Below are 12,500 nucleotides of genomic sequence, written 5' to 3'. Positions count from 1 at the left end.
GGTCTCTCTCTCTCTCAGGAAAATGAAAGCAGCTTCCAGCCCCTTTCATGAAGGACTACTTGTGCATATTGCAAGTGAGCAAAAGAGCATACAGCACCTGGTATTCCCAGGCGGTCTCCCATCCAAGTACTAACCAGGCCCAACCATGCTTAGCTTCCGAGATCGGACGAGATCGGGCGTTGCCATGCTGGTTTTTTTTTTTCTCTTTTTATTATAAAAAATACTTTTTACAGGTTTTCAATTATTTACAGAAGACACAAAATGGCTACAGACCACATGAATGCTTACATGGAAAATTAACGCCACATCATAAATTAAAACTTAAACTCTCAGCTCCTGTCACCATGATTAAAGAGCTGTTTTTCACAAAGCAGTTATGAAAGTCTTCTCTCTTCAGCATGTACACCAGCCTCACATGTTTTTTAAACATTGACACAAACCATTCCCAAACTGGAATTACCCTCCCCTCATAATGTGCCAGATTTCTTCGATACACAATAGCATACCGTACGTGACTCAAAACTGCGTTTACCAAATTAACATTAACCCCTTTTACTTTCCCCAGCACTCCAAATAACAAAAGTTTCTTCCATTCTACAGTATTTCCCACTTTGACCCCACAGTGTTTACTTAACAACTCCTTAATTTTGGCAAACAACCCAACCAACATGGGACATTCAACAAAGTAATGGTTAAAGTTCTCATCAGTTCCTTTACATACATCACACAATCTACTGATGTTATTATCAATTTGATGCAAAACAACGTTTGTGAATATTCTATTGTGCCTTATTTTGAAATCATTATGCTCGCACTCTATACAATTGTATTTTACATTCAAATTACCCCACACTTCAGTAACATCAAAATCCACAAAAACCTTTGCCCATACTTTCTCTGAAGTTGGTCTCTCCATACCATCCCCCAGAAAAACCATATAAACACATTTAGTTTGTACCCCTTTAAATTTGACTCCTTTGCCCTTGCTCTCTACATTCAATTCCACCATCCTCTCCGGCTCGCCAACACTTCCTTCCCCTAACATGTGTTTTCTCCACTCTGGACTTAAAGCATCCATAACCTTCTGATACATTCCTTTTATTATGTACTTTCCCACACCCGTATTCACTCTATGGATGGTCTCTATGATTTCCTGTTCTGATTTGAACCTGTCACTACTTTCAGTTAGTAAGTGTTTAACCTGCTTCACTCCTGCTTCCTCAAAACACTGGCTGACCAACACTCTGTTGTTGTGAGTCAATTTGGGGTTATGAAAGATGGGCTGATTCGCAACCTCAGCCTTATTTCCACACTCATACTTCACATGCTTCAAATAGTTCCCCCATGCTTCAAATACCTCCCTATAAAATCTTGACATCCCCTCACACCTGCGTTTGTTGAAAATCATTAAAAGACCGTTCACACCACATCCACCATACTCATGCAAATACTCCTCAAAAAACCCCATCCAACAATACTGATTACAATTATACAGATATTTTTTAACAAGCTTTACCCTCAATGCCCTTTTCTTCACTTCTACATCTATCAATTTTAAACCCCCATTCTTATATTCATTCATTAACACTCTATGCTTAACTTTTGCCTGCTTACCATCCCACAAGAAAATATCGATAGCCCTGTTTAAATCCTTCACCACCCACAATGGTAAATCCAGTGCAGCCAACACATGGTTCACCTGCGATAAGATCAAACAATTCACGACTATAACCCTCCCCCTCAACCTCCTCCTTTTCCACAAATGTAAACTCTGCTTCACCTTGTTCAGAACCCTGTCCATGTAACATCTCTCGCCTCGTTGGCATTTACACCTACATTCACCCCTAACACCTTAATCATCTCTTTTGCCACTTTTAACGGTATCTCACATCCCTGCATATCCACATTTCCAACACACAGGATTTCAGACTTTTCTATGTTCATTTTTGCTCCTGATGCCTTCCCATACACTTCTAATAATTTGATCACCCTCCTCACACTGTCCAAGTTTTTTACTGTTATGTTTGTGTCGTCTGCATATTGATGAATTAAACTCCTTTCTCCTCCAGGTATGATGATGCCCTGTATGTACTGATCTTTTTTTAACATTGTGGCCAAAGGTTCTGTTGTTATACTGTACAATAAAGCAGATAATGGACAACCCTGCCTCACTGATCTCCCTAAACTGAAACTGTCTGTCACTACTCCATTACACTTAACCCCACTCTTTGCACTACTGTACAACAACCTAATCCACTTCACAAATCTATCTCCAAAACCAAATTTCTCTAATGTTCTAAACATAAACTCATGCTCCACTCTATCAAAAGCCTTATTAAAATCAACACTCAAAACTATACCCCCCTCCTCTGTCATATACCGTACCACATCTCTGACTGACCCTATTGTGTCCGCTATATCTCTCCCTGGAATACCATACGCCTGTGTTGCTGAAACAATGGACCCTACTACTGATTTAATTCTATTCGCTAATACCTTTGCTAAAATCTTATAATCCGTATTTAATAAACTAATCCCTCTGTAATTCCCTAAATGCATTTGATTCCCCTTTTTCTTGTATAAGATAGTGATTAAGCCTGTTGACATATCCTCACTAACCTGCTCTCTCCTTTCCATTTCTTTGTATACCTTCAACAAAATGGGACTTAACACCTCACTAAAACATTTATAAAACTCACTTGTTAGGCCATCCGAGCCGGGGACTCTTACCAGTCGACAGACTCTTGATAGCCGCTTTTACTTCAAACTCTGACAAATCCATTTCACATACTTCTCTATCACTGTCTGTCAACCTAGCCTCAACTGTTTCTAACACCTCTCCCATACTACCCTGATCCACACCACCTTTCTTAAACAAATTGCTATAAAACCCCTGCACCGTTTCCAAAACCCCTACATAATCATTCACTATCTTCCCCTCCTCATTTTCTATTTCCCGTATATACGTTTTGCACTGTTTCTGCTTTTCCAGCCCCAGGAAAAAAGATGTACATTTTTCCCCTTCCACCACATATTGAGCCCTGCTCCTAATTATTGCCCCTTGACATCTTTCTTTCTCATAAGCTTCTAATTCCCCTTTGATTTTTATGTATGCCCCAATACCTCTATTTGGATTTTCATCCATTAGTGTTAATTCCTCCACCATTCTTTCCCTCAGCACACATTCCTTTCTCTTTCTCACTCGGTTCCTGTTTTGACAATACCTTATACTTAAGTTTTTCACCAATCTTTTGACACCTTCCCACCAACCACACACATCCACTTCGAACATCTCACACTTAATTTGCTCACTAACACACTCCTTCACCTTCTCCTTATATTCTGTCTCAGACAACACACTTGCATTCAAACACCAAACTCCACCCCCTTTCCCTCTTTGTCTGTCCCCTAAATGAAATGTGATTGCTGCATGATCACTATATCCAGTAAATGTATACTGTATGTTGTGTACTTTATTTGCTATATCTTGAAACGCCAAACATAAATCTATCCTGCTTTGTTTTAAAACTCCCTCCACTATCAACCTCCTAGAAAATTCTCTTTTGTTTGCATTACCCATCCTCCATACATCAATCAACTCATTGTCCCTCATCATCTTTAAAAAACTGGTCCGTGCTGCATCTTGTCGAAACTTATCAACCCTATAGACATCCAACTTGGTACAGAACACATTGAAATCTCCCACCAGAATACAATTCCCTGAGCAGAGCAGCCCCAAGGAAACAAAGAAAACAGTTTTTTCACTTCCTCTATTAGGTGCATAGACATTAATTAATCGAAAAGTTACATTATTTATATCAAACTCTATAGCTATTACCCTTCCTTTCCCATCATTAAATATTTCCTTTACATTTTCCAACACATTTTCTTTTATAAGTATGGCCACCCCACATGATCTGTCTGTTCCACAGTTCACAAACAACATCCCCCTCCATCTTTTTTTGATTTCTGGTATTTTAGCTTGTGCCCATTTTGTTTCCTGCAATAACAAAATATCAGATGTAAAATTGACCAACACTTCCTCTAACTTTGTCATCTTATTTAACCCGTTTATATTTATTGAAGTGAGTGTAACCATTGAAACCAGACAGAAAAGAATGTGTTCTACAGTTAACATCATTTTTTCTTCCCTTTCTTCTTTTGATTTTGTTTCCTTATACCAGCTAATTTGCCGGGTCTGTTCAGGAGTGCCCTCTTCCTCCCTCCTTCTACACCCAAACAATCCTCCTCTGACTCATCACCTTCAGACATTCCGGGGGGGTCACTTGCAAGTACTTCTTCCTGCCGGCTGGATAAACTCTCAGCAGTCACAGCCTGCTGCCTCTCAAACTCCATGGCTGCACTTCTGTCAGCGTTTGTGCGCACAACTCTAGAAGGCAAAGGCACCTGATCAGAACCTTTCCCTCCTATCGCCCATGCATCCACTTTAGCCTTTCTGTTCCCCAAACTCCCGTTAGCAGGGTCCGTCAGTGCAACCATATTTGAGCTGAGGCTAGACCAAATGCCCCCCCCCACACTTTCACCAGTCTGTTCCACCACCACAGGGCTGCTGTTAGTTCCCAGCCCCCCCATTAGCTGTTCCACTACAAACCCCTCCTCCAGCCTTCCCTCCTCCTCAACTTCTTCACCTCCAACATCCTCTGACTCACTGTCCTCCTCAGTTGCGAGGGCACTCCCCTCCTCTTCACCCTCCCCGTCCCTACACACACAATTTCCTTCCTTATTTCCACATTCTTTGCACTTTGGCTCAAACTGGTCACACTCCCTGGCATAGTGTCCCTGCTTCCCACAATTCCTGCACAGAAACTCTGGGCATTCACGAACAATATGTCCCGGCTGTATGCACATTCTGCAAACCTTCACTTGGCGATCATGAATGACCCTAAAATATTGTGTTCCCATCTCAGTGTCAAAACGTGTAGAGTAAGGCAGTGATTTAACAGTGTCTGTAAATTTCACCTTCACAAATCGTGTGCCCTCCACAATCCTCGTCCCAGGCCACATCCTCCTTGTAATGGGCGAAATTGCCCTCACTCCCCAGTCCAACAGTTTTTTCAATATTTCCCCATCCGTGATGTACACAGGCAACCCTAGGAATGAAACCACCAACTCGTCATTTGTTAGTTCTTTGGCCATCACCCTTGTGCGTTTGATTTTAAATCCATCCAGCAATCTCCTTTTCCCGTTTACATGATTCATTGTTATTTCATATTTGTTTATTCCAAGGTATCTGCAACCCACAACCAGGCCACATATGTCCTTTGCGGCTCTCAATAGTTCCATCATCGTGATCCTGTCCTCACCGAGTAGCTCCACCATCACCGTCAAATCCTTGCTATAGCTTGGCTGCACTGGTGTCACCGTCTCCTTCTCGTGTCCTCCACTCTCAGTTGCCTCTGCATGCACCTTTTGTTGATTCGTCCCCTCCTCATCCGCCCTTAATTTTTCCTTTGCCACATTCTGTGTCTGCAAGCCATCACTCCGGTTACCGTTGTCTTTCAGTGCCATCTCGTCTGCCATTTCCACAGTCAAAACTGTGCAGTTGGTCCAGGACATTCAAATCAAACCAAACAAAAAAAAGCTTCTCCCCCAAACAGCCCAACAGCTGCTGGGGGATGTACTACCAATCAAAACTCTGCAAAACAATAATAACCGACGATAATCCAACACAAAAAAGCTCTCAGTACAAACACAAATCTCCACCTGCTCTCTGGACAAACTCCCTGAATCACTTCCTGGAAAGGGCGTGGTCATGCTGGTTTGGCCGTACGAACTACGTCGACAACCATAGGCTACTTATTCATAACCAGATTTGGTATTTGACAATCCAAGGTGGTCTCTCTCTCTCTCTGTCTCTAGGCAAAATGAAAGCAGCTTCCAGCCCCTTTCATGAAGGACTACTTGTGCATATTGCAAGTGAGCAAAAGAGCATACAGCACCTGGTATTCCCAGGCGGTCTCCCATCCAAGTACTAACCAGGCCCAACCATGCTTAGCTTCCGAGATCGGACGAGATCGGGCGTTGCCATGCTGGTTTGGCCGTACGAAATACGTCGACAACCATAGGCTACTTATTCATAACCAGATTTGGTATTTGACAACGCAAGGTGGTCTCTCTCTCTCTCTCTCTCTCTCTCTCTCAGGAAAATGAAAGCAGCTTCCAGCCCCTTTCATGAAGGACTACTTGTGCATATTGCAAGTGAGCAAAAGAGCATACAGCACCTGGTATTCCCAGGCGGTCTCCCATCCAAGTACTAACCAGGCCCAACCATGCTTAGCTTCCGAGATCGGGCGTTGCCATGCTGGTTTGGCCGTACGAAATACGTCGACAACCATAGGCTACTTATTCATAACCAGATTTGGTATTTGACAACGCAAGGTGGTCTCTCTCTCTCTCTCTCTCTCTCTCTCTCTCTCAGGAAAATGAAAGCAGCTTCCAGCCCCTTTCATGAAGGACTACTTGTGCATATTGCAAGTGAGCAAAAGAGCATACAGCACCTGGTATTCCCAGGCTGTCTCCCATCCAAGTACTAACCAGGCCCAACCTTGCTTAGCTTCCGAGATCGGACGAGATCGGGCGTTGCCATGCTGGTTTGGCCGTACGAAATACGTCGACAACCATAGGCTACTTATTCATAACCAGATTTGGTATTTGACAATGCAAGGTGGTCTCTCTCTCAGGAAAATGAAAGCAGCTTCCAGCCCCTTTCATGAAGGACTACTTGTGCATATTGCAAGTGAGCAAAAGAGCATACAGCACCTGGTATTCCCAGGCGGTCTCCCATCCAAGTACTAACCAGGCCCAACCTTGCTTAGCTTCCGAGATCGGACGAGATCGGGCGTTGCCATGCTGGTTTGGCCGTACGAAATACCTCGACAACCATAGGCTACTTATTCATAACCAGATTTGGTATTTGACAATGCAAGGTGGTCTCTCTCTCTCTCTCTCTCTCTCAGGAAAATGAAAGCAGCTTCCAGCCCCTTTCATGAAGGACTACTTGTGCATATTGCAAGTGAGCAAAAGAGCATACAGCACCTGGTATTCCCAGGCGGTCTCCCATCCAAGTACTAACCAGGCCCAACCTTGCTTAGCTTCCGAGATCGGACGTTGCCATGCTGGTTTGGCCGTACGAAATACGTCGACAACCATAGGCTACTTATTCATAACCAGATTTGGTATTTGACAATGCAAGGTGGTCTCTCTCTCTCTCTCTCTCTCTCTCTCTCTCAGGAAAATGAAAGCAGCTTCCAGCCCCTTTCATGAAGGACTACTTGTGCATATTGCAAGTGAGCAAAAGAGCATACAGCACCTGGTATTCCCAGGCGGTCTCCCATCCAAGTACTAACCAGGCCCAACCATGCTTAGCTTCCGAGATCGGACGAGATCGGGCGTTGCCATGCTGGTTTGGCCGTACGAAATACGTCGACAACCATAGGCTACTTATTCATAACCAGATTTGGTATTTGACAATGCAAGGTGGTCTCTCTCTCTCTCTCTCTCTCTCTCTCTCGGCAAAATGAAAGCAGCTTCCAGCCCCTTTCATGAAGGACTACTTGTGCATATTGCAAGTGAGCAAAAGAGCATACAGCACCTGGTATTCCCAGGCGGTCTCCCATCCAAGTACTAACCAGGCCCAACCATGCTTAGCTTCCGAGATCGGACGAGATCGGGCGTTGCCATGCTGGTTTGGCCGTACGAAATACGTCGACAACCATAGGCTACTTATTCATAACCAGATTTGGTATTTGACAACGCAAGGTGGTCTCTCTCTCTCTCTCTCTCTCTCTCTCTCTCTCTCTCTCTCTCTCTCTCTCTCTCTCTCTCTCTCTCTCTCTCTCTCTCGGCAAAATGAAAGCAGCTTCCAGCCCCTTTCATGAAGGACTACTTGTGCATATTGCAAGTGAGCAAAAGAGCATACAGCACCTGGTATTCCCAGGCGGTCTCCCATCCAAGTACTAACCAGGCCCAACCTTGCTTAGCTTCCGAGATCGGACGAGATCGGGCGTTGCGATGCTGGTTTGGCCGTACGAAATACCTCGACAACCATAGGCTACTTATTCATAACCAGATTTGGTATTTGACAATGCAAGGTGGTCTCTCTCTCTCTCTCTCTCTCAGGAAAATGAAAGCAGCTTCCAGCCCCTTTCATGAAGGACTACTTGTGCATATTGCAAGTGAGCAAAAGAGCATACAGCACCTGGTATTCCCAGGCGGTCTCCCATCCAAGTACTAACCAGGCCCAACCTTGCTTAGCTTCCGAGATCGGACGAGATCGGGCGTTGCCATGCTGGTTTGGCCGTACGAAATACGTCGACAACCATAGGCTACTTATTCATAACCAGATTTGGTATTTGACAATGCAAGGTGGTCTCTCTCCTCTCTCTCTCTCTCTCAGGAAAATGAAAGCAGCTTCCAGCCCCTTTCATGAAGGACTACTTGTGCATATTGCAAGTGAGCAAAAGAGCATACAGCACCTGGTACTCCCAGGCGGTCTCCCATCCAAGTACTAACCAGGCCCAACCTTGCTTAGCTTCCGAGATCGGACGAGATCAGGCGTTGCCATGCTGGTTTGGCCGTACGAAATACGTCGACAACCATAGGCTACTTATTCATAACCAGATTTGGTATTTGACAATGCAAGGTGGTCTCTCTCTCTCTCTCTCTCTCTCTCTCAGGAAAATGAAAGCAGCTTCCAGCCCCTTTCATGAAGGACTACTTGTGCATATTGCAAGTGAGCAAAAGAGCATACAGCACCTGGTATTCCCAGGCGGTCTCCCATCCAAGTACTAACCAGGCCCAACCTTGCTTAGCTTCCGAGATCGGACGAGATCGGGCGTTGCCATGCTGGTTTGGCCGTACGAAATACGTCGACAACCATAGGCTACTTATTCATAACCAGATTTGGTATTTGACAACGCAAAAGGTGGTCTCTCTCTCTCTCTCTCTCTCTCTCTCTCTCTCTCTCTCTCTCTCTCTCTCTCTCTCTCTCTCTCTCTCTCTCGGCAAAATGAAAGCAGCTTCCAGCCCCTTTCATGAAGGACTACTTGTGCATATTGCAAGTGAGCAAAAGAGCATACAGCACCCTGGTATTCCCAGGCGGTCTCCCATCCAAGTACTAACCAGGCCCAACCTTGCTTAGCTTCCGAGATCGGACGAGATCGGGCGTTGCCATGCTGGTTTGGCCGTACGAAATACGTCGACAACCATAGGCTACTTAATCATAACCAGATTTGGTATTTGACAATGCAAGGTGGTCTCTCTCTCTCTCTCTCTCTCTCAGGAAAATGAAAGCAGCTTCCAGCCCCTTTCATGAAGGACTACTTGTGCATATTGCAAGTGAGCAAAAGAGCATACAGCACCTGGTATTCCCAGGCGGTCTCCCATCCAAGTACTAACCAGGCCCAACCTTGCTTAGCTTCCGAGATCGGACGAGATCGGGCCGTTGCCATGCTGGTTTGGCCGTACGAAATACGTCGACAACCATAGGCTACTTATTCATAACCAGATTTGTGTATTTGACAATGCAAGGTGGTCTCTCTCTCTCTCTCTCAGGAAAATGAAAGCAGCTTCCAGCCCCTTTCATGAAGGACTACTTGTGCATATTGCAAGTGAGCAAAAGAGCATACAGCACCTGGTATTCCCAGGCGGTCTCCCATCCAAGTACTAACCAGGCCCAACCTTGCTTAGCTTCCGAGATCGGACGAGATCGGGCGTTGCCATGCTGGTTTGGCCGTACGAAATACGTCGACAACCATAGGCTACTTAATCATAACCAGATTTGGTATTTGACAATGCAAGGTGGTCTCTCTCTCTCTCTCTCTCTCAGGAAAATGAAAGCAGCTTCCAGCCCCTTTCATGAAGGACTACTTGTGCATATTGCAAGTGAGCAAAAGAGCATACAGCACCTGGTATTCCCAGGCGGTCTCCCATCCAAGTACTAACCAGGCCCAACCTTGCTTAGCTTCCGAGATCGGACGAGATCGGGCCGTTGCCATGCTGGTTTGGCCGTAACGAAATACGTCGACAACCATAGGCTACTTATTCATAACCAGATTTGGTATTTGACAATGCAAGGTGGTCTCTCTCTCTCTCTCTCTCTCAGGAAAATGAAAGCAGCTTCCAGCCCCTTTCATGAAGGACTACTTGTGCATATTGCAAGTGAGCAAAAGAGCATACAGCACCTGGTATTCCCAGGCGGTCTCCCATCCAAGTACTAACCAGGCCCCAACCTTGCTTAGCTTCCGAGATCGGACGAGATCGGGCGTTGCCATGGCTGGTTTGGCCGTACGAAATACGTCGACAACCATAGGCTACTTATTCATAACCAGATTTGGTATTTGACAATGCAAGGTGGTCTCTCTCTCTCTCTCTCTCTCAGGAAAATGAAAGCAGCTTCCAGCCCCTTTCATGAAGGACTACTTGTGCATATTGCAAGTGAGCAAAAGAGCATACAGCACCTGGTATTCCCAGGCGGTCTCCCATCCAAGTACTAACCAGGCCCAACCATGCTTAGCTTCCGAGATCGGACGAGATCGGCGTTGCCATGCTGGTTTGGCCGTACGAAATACGTCGACAACCATAGGCTACTTATTCATAACCAGATTTGGTATTTGACAACGCAAGGTGGTCTCTCTCTCTCTCTCTCTCTCTCTCTCTCTCTCTCTCTCTCTCTCTCTCTCTCTCTCTCGGCAAAATGAAAGCAGCTTCCAGCCCCTTTCATGAAGGACTACTTGTGCATATTGCAAGTGAGCAAAAGAGCATACAGCACCTGGTATTCCCAGGCGGTCTCCCATCCAAGTACTAACCAGGCCCAACCATGCTTAGCTTCCGAGATCGGACGAGATCGGGCGTTGCCATGCTGGTTTGGCCGTACGAAATACGTCGACAACCATAGGCTACTTATTCATAACCAGATTTGGTATTTGACAACGCAAGGTGGTCTCTCTCTCTCTCTCTCTCTCTCTCTCTCTCTCTCTCTCTCTCCTCTCTCTCTCTCTCTCTCTCTCTCTCTCTCTCGGCAAAATGAAAGCAGCTTCCAGCCCCTTTCATGAAGGACTACTTGTGCATATTGCAAGTGAGCAAAAGAGCATACAGCACCTGGTATTCCCAGGCGGTCTCCCATCCAAGTACTAACCAGGCCCAACCTTGCTTAGCTTCCGAGATCGGACGAGATCGGGCGTTGCGATGCTGGTTTGGCCGTTACGAAATACCTCGACAACCATAGGCTACTTATTCATAACCAGATTTGGTATTTGACAATGCAAGGTGGTCTCTCTCTCTCTCTCTCAGGAAAATGAAAGCAGCTTCCAGCCCCCTTTCATGAAGGACTACTTGTGCATATTGCAAGTGAGCAAAAGAGCATACAGCACCTGGTATTCCCAGGCGGTCTCCCATCCAAGTACTAACCAGGCCCAACCTTGCTTAGCTTCCGAGATCGGACGAGATCGGGCGTTGCCATGCTGGTTTGGCCGTACGAAATACGTCGACAACCATAGGCTACTTATTCATACCAGATTTGGTATTTGACAATGCAAGGTGGTCTCTCTCTCAGGAAAATGAAAGCAGCTTCCAGCCCCTTTCATGAAGGACTACTTGTGCATATTGCAAGTGAGCAAAAGAGCATACAGCACCTGGTATTCCCAGGCGGTCTCCCATCCAAGTACTAACCAGGCCCAACCTTGCTTAGCTTCCGAGATCGGACGAGATCGGGCGTTGCCATGCTGGTTTGGCCGTACGAAATACGTCGACAACCATAGGCTACTTATTCATAACCAGATTTGGTATTTGACAATGCAAGGTGGTCTCTCTCTCTCTCTCTCTCTCTGCAAAATGAAAGCAGCTTCCAGCCCCTTTCATGAAGGACTACTTGTGCATATTGCAAGTGAGCAAAAGAGCATACAGCACCCTGGTATTCCCAGGCGGTCTCCCATCCAAGTACTAACCAGGCCAACCTTGCTTAGCTTCGAGATCGGACGAGATCGGGCGTTGCCATGCTGGTTTGGCCGTACGAAATACCTCGACAACCATAGGCCACTTATTCATAACCAGATTTGGTATTTGACAATGCAAGGTGGTCTCTCTCTCTCTCTCTCTCTCTCTCTCTCTCTCTCTCTCTCTCTCTCTCTCTCTCTCGCAAAATGAAAGCAGCTTCCAGCCCCTTTCATGAAGGACTACTTGTGCATATTGCAAGTGAGCAAAAGAGCATACAGCACCTGGTATTCCCAGGCGGTCTCCCATCCAAGTACTAACCAGGCCCACCTTGCTTAGCTTCGAGATCGGACGAGATCGGGCGTTGCCATGCTGGTTTGGCCGTACGAAATACGTCGACAACCATAGGCTACTTATTCATAACCAGATTTGGTATTTGACAATGCAAGGTGGTCTCTCTCTCTCTCTCTCTCGGCAAAATGAAAGCAGCTTCCAGCCCCCTTTCATGAAGGACTACTTGTGCATATTGCAAGTGAGCAAAAGAGCATACA

At 45.6% G+C, this 12,500-nt stretch overlaps 15 non-coding genes and 9 pseudogenes across 15 annotated transcripts; all 24 read right to left on the bottom strand.

Annotated features, from left to right (window-relative positions):
• Window positions 1–85: 85 nt before the first annotated feature.
• Window positions 86–204, bottom strand: LOC136939631 (5S ribosomal RNA; annotated as a pseudogene).
• A 5,744-nt stretch (window positions 205–5,948) lies between these two features.
• Window positions 5,949–6,067, bottom strand: LOC136939637 (5S ribosomal RNA). Its single transcript, XR_010875915.1, has one exon. It is a non-coding gene; the product is annotated as a 5S ribosomal RNA (ribosomal RNA).
• Window positions 6,068–6,230: 163 nt separating this feature from the next.
• Window positions 6,231–6,339, bottom strand: LOC136939630 (5S ribosomal RNA; annotated as a pseudogene).
• A 167-nt stretch (window positions 6,340–6,506) lies between these two features.
• Window positions 6,507–6,625, bottom strand: LOC136939625 (5S ribosomal RNA; annotated as a pseudogene).
• A 143-nt stretch (window positions 6,626–6,768) lies between these two features.
• LOC136939608 (5S ribosomal RNA) lies at window positions 6,769–6,887 on the bottom strand. The gene has a single exon (XR_010875899.1). It is a non-coding gene; the product is annotated as a 5S ribosomal RNA (ribosomal RNA).
• A 157-nt stretch (window positions 6,888–7,044) lies between these two features.
• On the bottom strand, window positions 7,045–7,153 carry LOC136939635 (5S ribosomal RNA; annotated as a pseudogene).
• Window positions 7,154–7,318: 165 nt separating this feature from the next.
• Window positions 7,319–7,437, bottom strand: LOC136939634 (5S ribosomal RNA). The gene has a single exon (XR_010875914.1). It is a non-coding gene; the product is annotated as a 5S ribosomal RNA (ribosomal RNA).
• A 163-nt stretch (window positions 7,438–7,600) lies between these two features.
• On the bottom strand, window positions 7,601–7,719 carry LOC136939622 (5S ribosomal RNA). Its single transcript, XR_010875912.1, has one exon. It is a non-coding gene; the product is annotated as a 5S ribosomal RNA (ribosomal RNA).
• A 213-nt stretch (window positions 7,720–7,932) lies between these two features.
• LOC136939620 (5S ribosomal RNA) lies at window positions 7,933–8,051 on the bottom strand. The gene has a single exon (XR_010875910.1). It is a non-coding gene; the product is annotated as a 5S ribosomal RNA (ribosomal RNA).
• Window positions 8,052–8,206: 155 nt separating this feature from the next.
• Window positions 8,207–8,325, bottom strand: LOC136939607 (5S ribosomal RNA). The gene has a single exon (XR_010875898.1). It is a non-coding gene; the product is annotated as a 5S ribosomal RNA (ribosomal RNA).
• A 158-nt stretch (window positions 8,326–8,483) lies between these two features.
• LOC136939621 (5S ribosomal RNA) lies at window positions 8,484–8,602 on the bottom strand. The gene has a single exon (XR_010875911.1). It is a non-coding gene; the product is annotated as a 5S ribosomal RNA (ribosomal RNA).
• Window positions 8,603–8,763: 161 nt separating this feature from the next.
• LOC136939606 (5S ribosomal RNA) lies at window positions 8,764–8,882 on the bottom strand. Its single transcript, XR_010875897.1, has one exon. It is a non-coding gene; the product is annotated as a 5S ribosomal RNA (ribosomal RNA).
• Window positions 8,883–9,091: 209 nt separating this feature from the next.
• LOC136939619 (5S ribosomal RNA) lies at window positions 9,092–9,211 on the bottom strand. The gene has a single exon (XR_010875909.1). It is a non-coding gene; the product is annotated as a 5S ribosomal RNA (ribosomal RNA).
• Window positions 9,212–9,368: 157 nt separating this feature from the next.
• On the bottom strand, window positions 9,369–9,488 carry LOC136939624 (5S ribosomal RNA; annotated as a pseudogene).
• Window positions 9,489–9,640: 152 nt separating this feature from the next.
• LOC136939605 (5S ribosomal RNA) lies at window positions 9,641–9,759 on the bottom strand. The gene has a single exon (XR_010875896.1). It is a non-coding gene; the product is annotated as a 5S ribosomal RNA (ribosomal RNA).
• Window positions 9,760–9,914: 155 nt separating this feature from the next.
• Window positions 9,915–10,034, bottom strand: LOC136939628 (5S ribosomal RNA; annotated as a pseudogene).
• A 156-nt stretch (window positions 10,035–10,190) lies between these two features.
• Window positions 10,191–10,311, bottom strand: LOC136939617 (5S ribosomal RNA). Its single transcript, XR_010875907.1, has one exon. It is a non-coding gene; the product is annotated as a 5S ribosomal RNA (ribosomal RNA).
• Window positions 10,312–10,466: 155 nt separating this feature from the next.
• On the bottom strand, window positions 10,467–10,584 carry LOC136939618 (5S ribosomal RNA). The gene has a single exon (XR_010875908.1). It is a non-coding gene; the product is annotated as a 5S ribosomal RNA (ribosomal RNA).
• Window positions 10,585–10,777: 193 nt separating this feature from the next.
• LOC136939611 (5S ribosomal RNA) lies at window positions 10,778–10,896 on the bottom strand. The gene has a single exon (XR_010875901.1). It is a non-coding gene; the product is annotated as a 5S ribosomal RNA (ribosomal RNA).
• Window positions 10,897–11,107: 211 nt separating this feature from the next.
• LOC136939627 (5S ribosomal RNA) lies at window positions 11,108–11,225 on the bottom strand (annotated as a pseudogene).
• A 153-nt stretch (window positions 11,226–11,378) lies between these two features.
• On the bottom strand, window positions 11,379–11,497 carry LOC136939604 (5S ribosomal RNA). Its single transcript, XR_010875895.1, has one exon. It is a non-coding gene; the product is annotated as a 5S ribosomal RNA (ribosomal RNA).
• A 142-nt stretch (window positions 11,498–11,639) lies between these two features.
• On the bottom strand, window positions 11,640–11,758 carry LOC136939603 (5S ribosomal RNA). The gene has a single exon (XR_010875894.1). It is a non-coding gene; the product is annotated as a 5S ribosomal RNA (ribosomal RNA).
• Window positions 11,759–11,913: 155 nt separating this feature from the next.
• Window positions 11,914–12,031, bottom strand: LOC136939633 (5S ribosomal RNA; annotated as a pseudogene).
• A 190-nt stretch (window positions 12,032–12,221) lies between these two features.
• LOC136939632 (5S ribosomal RNA) lies at window positions 12,222–12,338 on the bottom strand (annotated as a pseudogene).
• Between the last annotated feature and the right edge of the window lie 162 nt (window positions 12,339–12,500).

Source organism: Osmerus mordax, unplaced genomic scaffold (assembly GCF_038355195.1).
Source record: "Osmerus mordax isolate fOsmMor3 unplaced genomic scaffold, fOsmMor3.pri Scaffold_267, whole genome shotgun sequence".
NCBI classification, from domain to species: domain Eukaryota; kingdom Metazoa; phylum Chordata; class Actinopteri; order Osmeriformes; family Osmeridae; genus Osmerus; species Osmerus mordax.
Note: the sequence above shows the minus strand (reverse complement) of the source record. Positions and strands in the feature narration are given on the sequence as shown.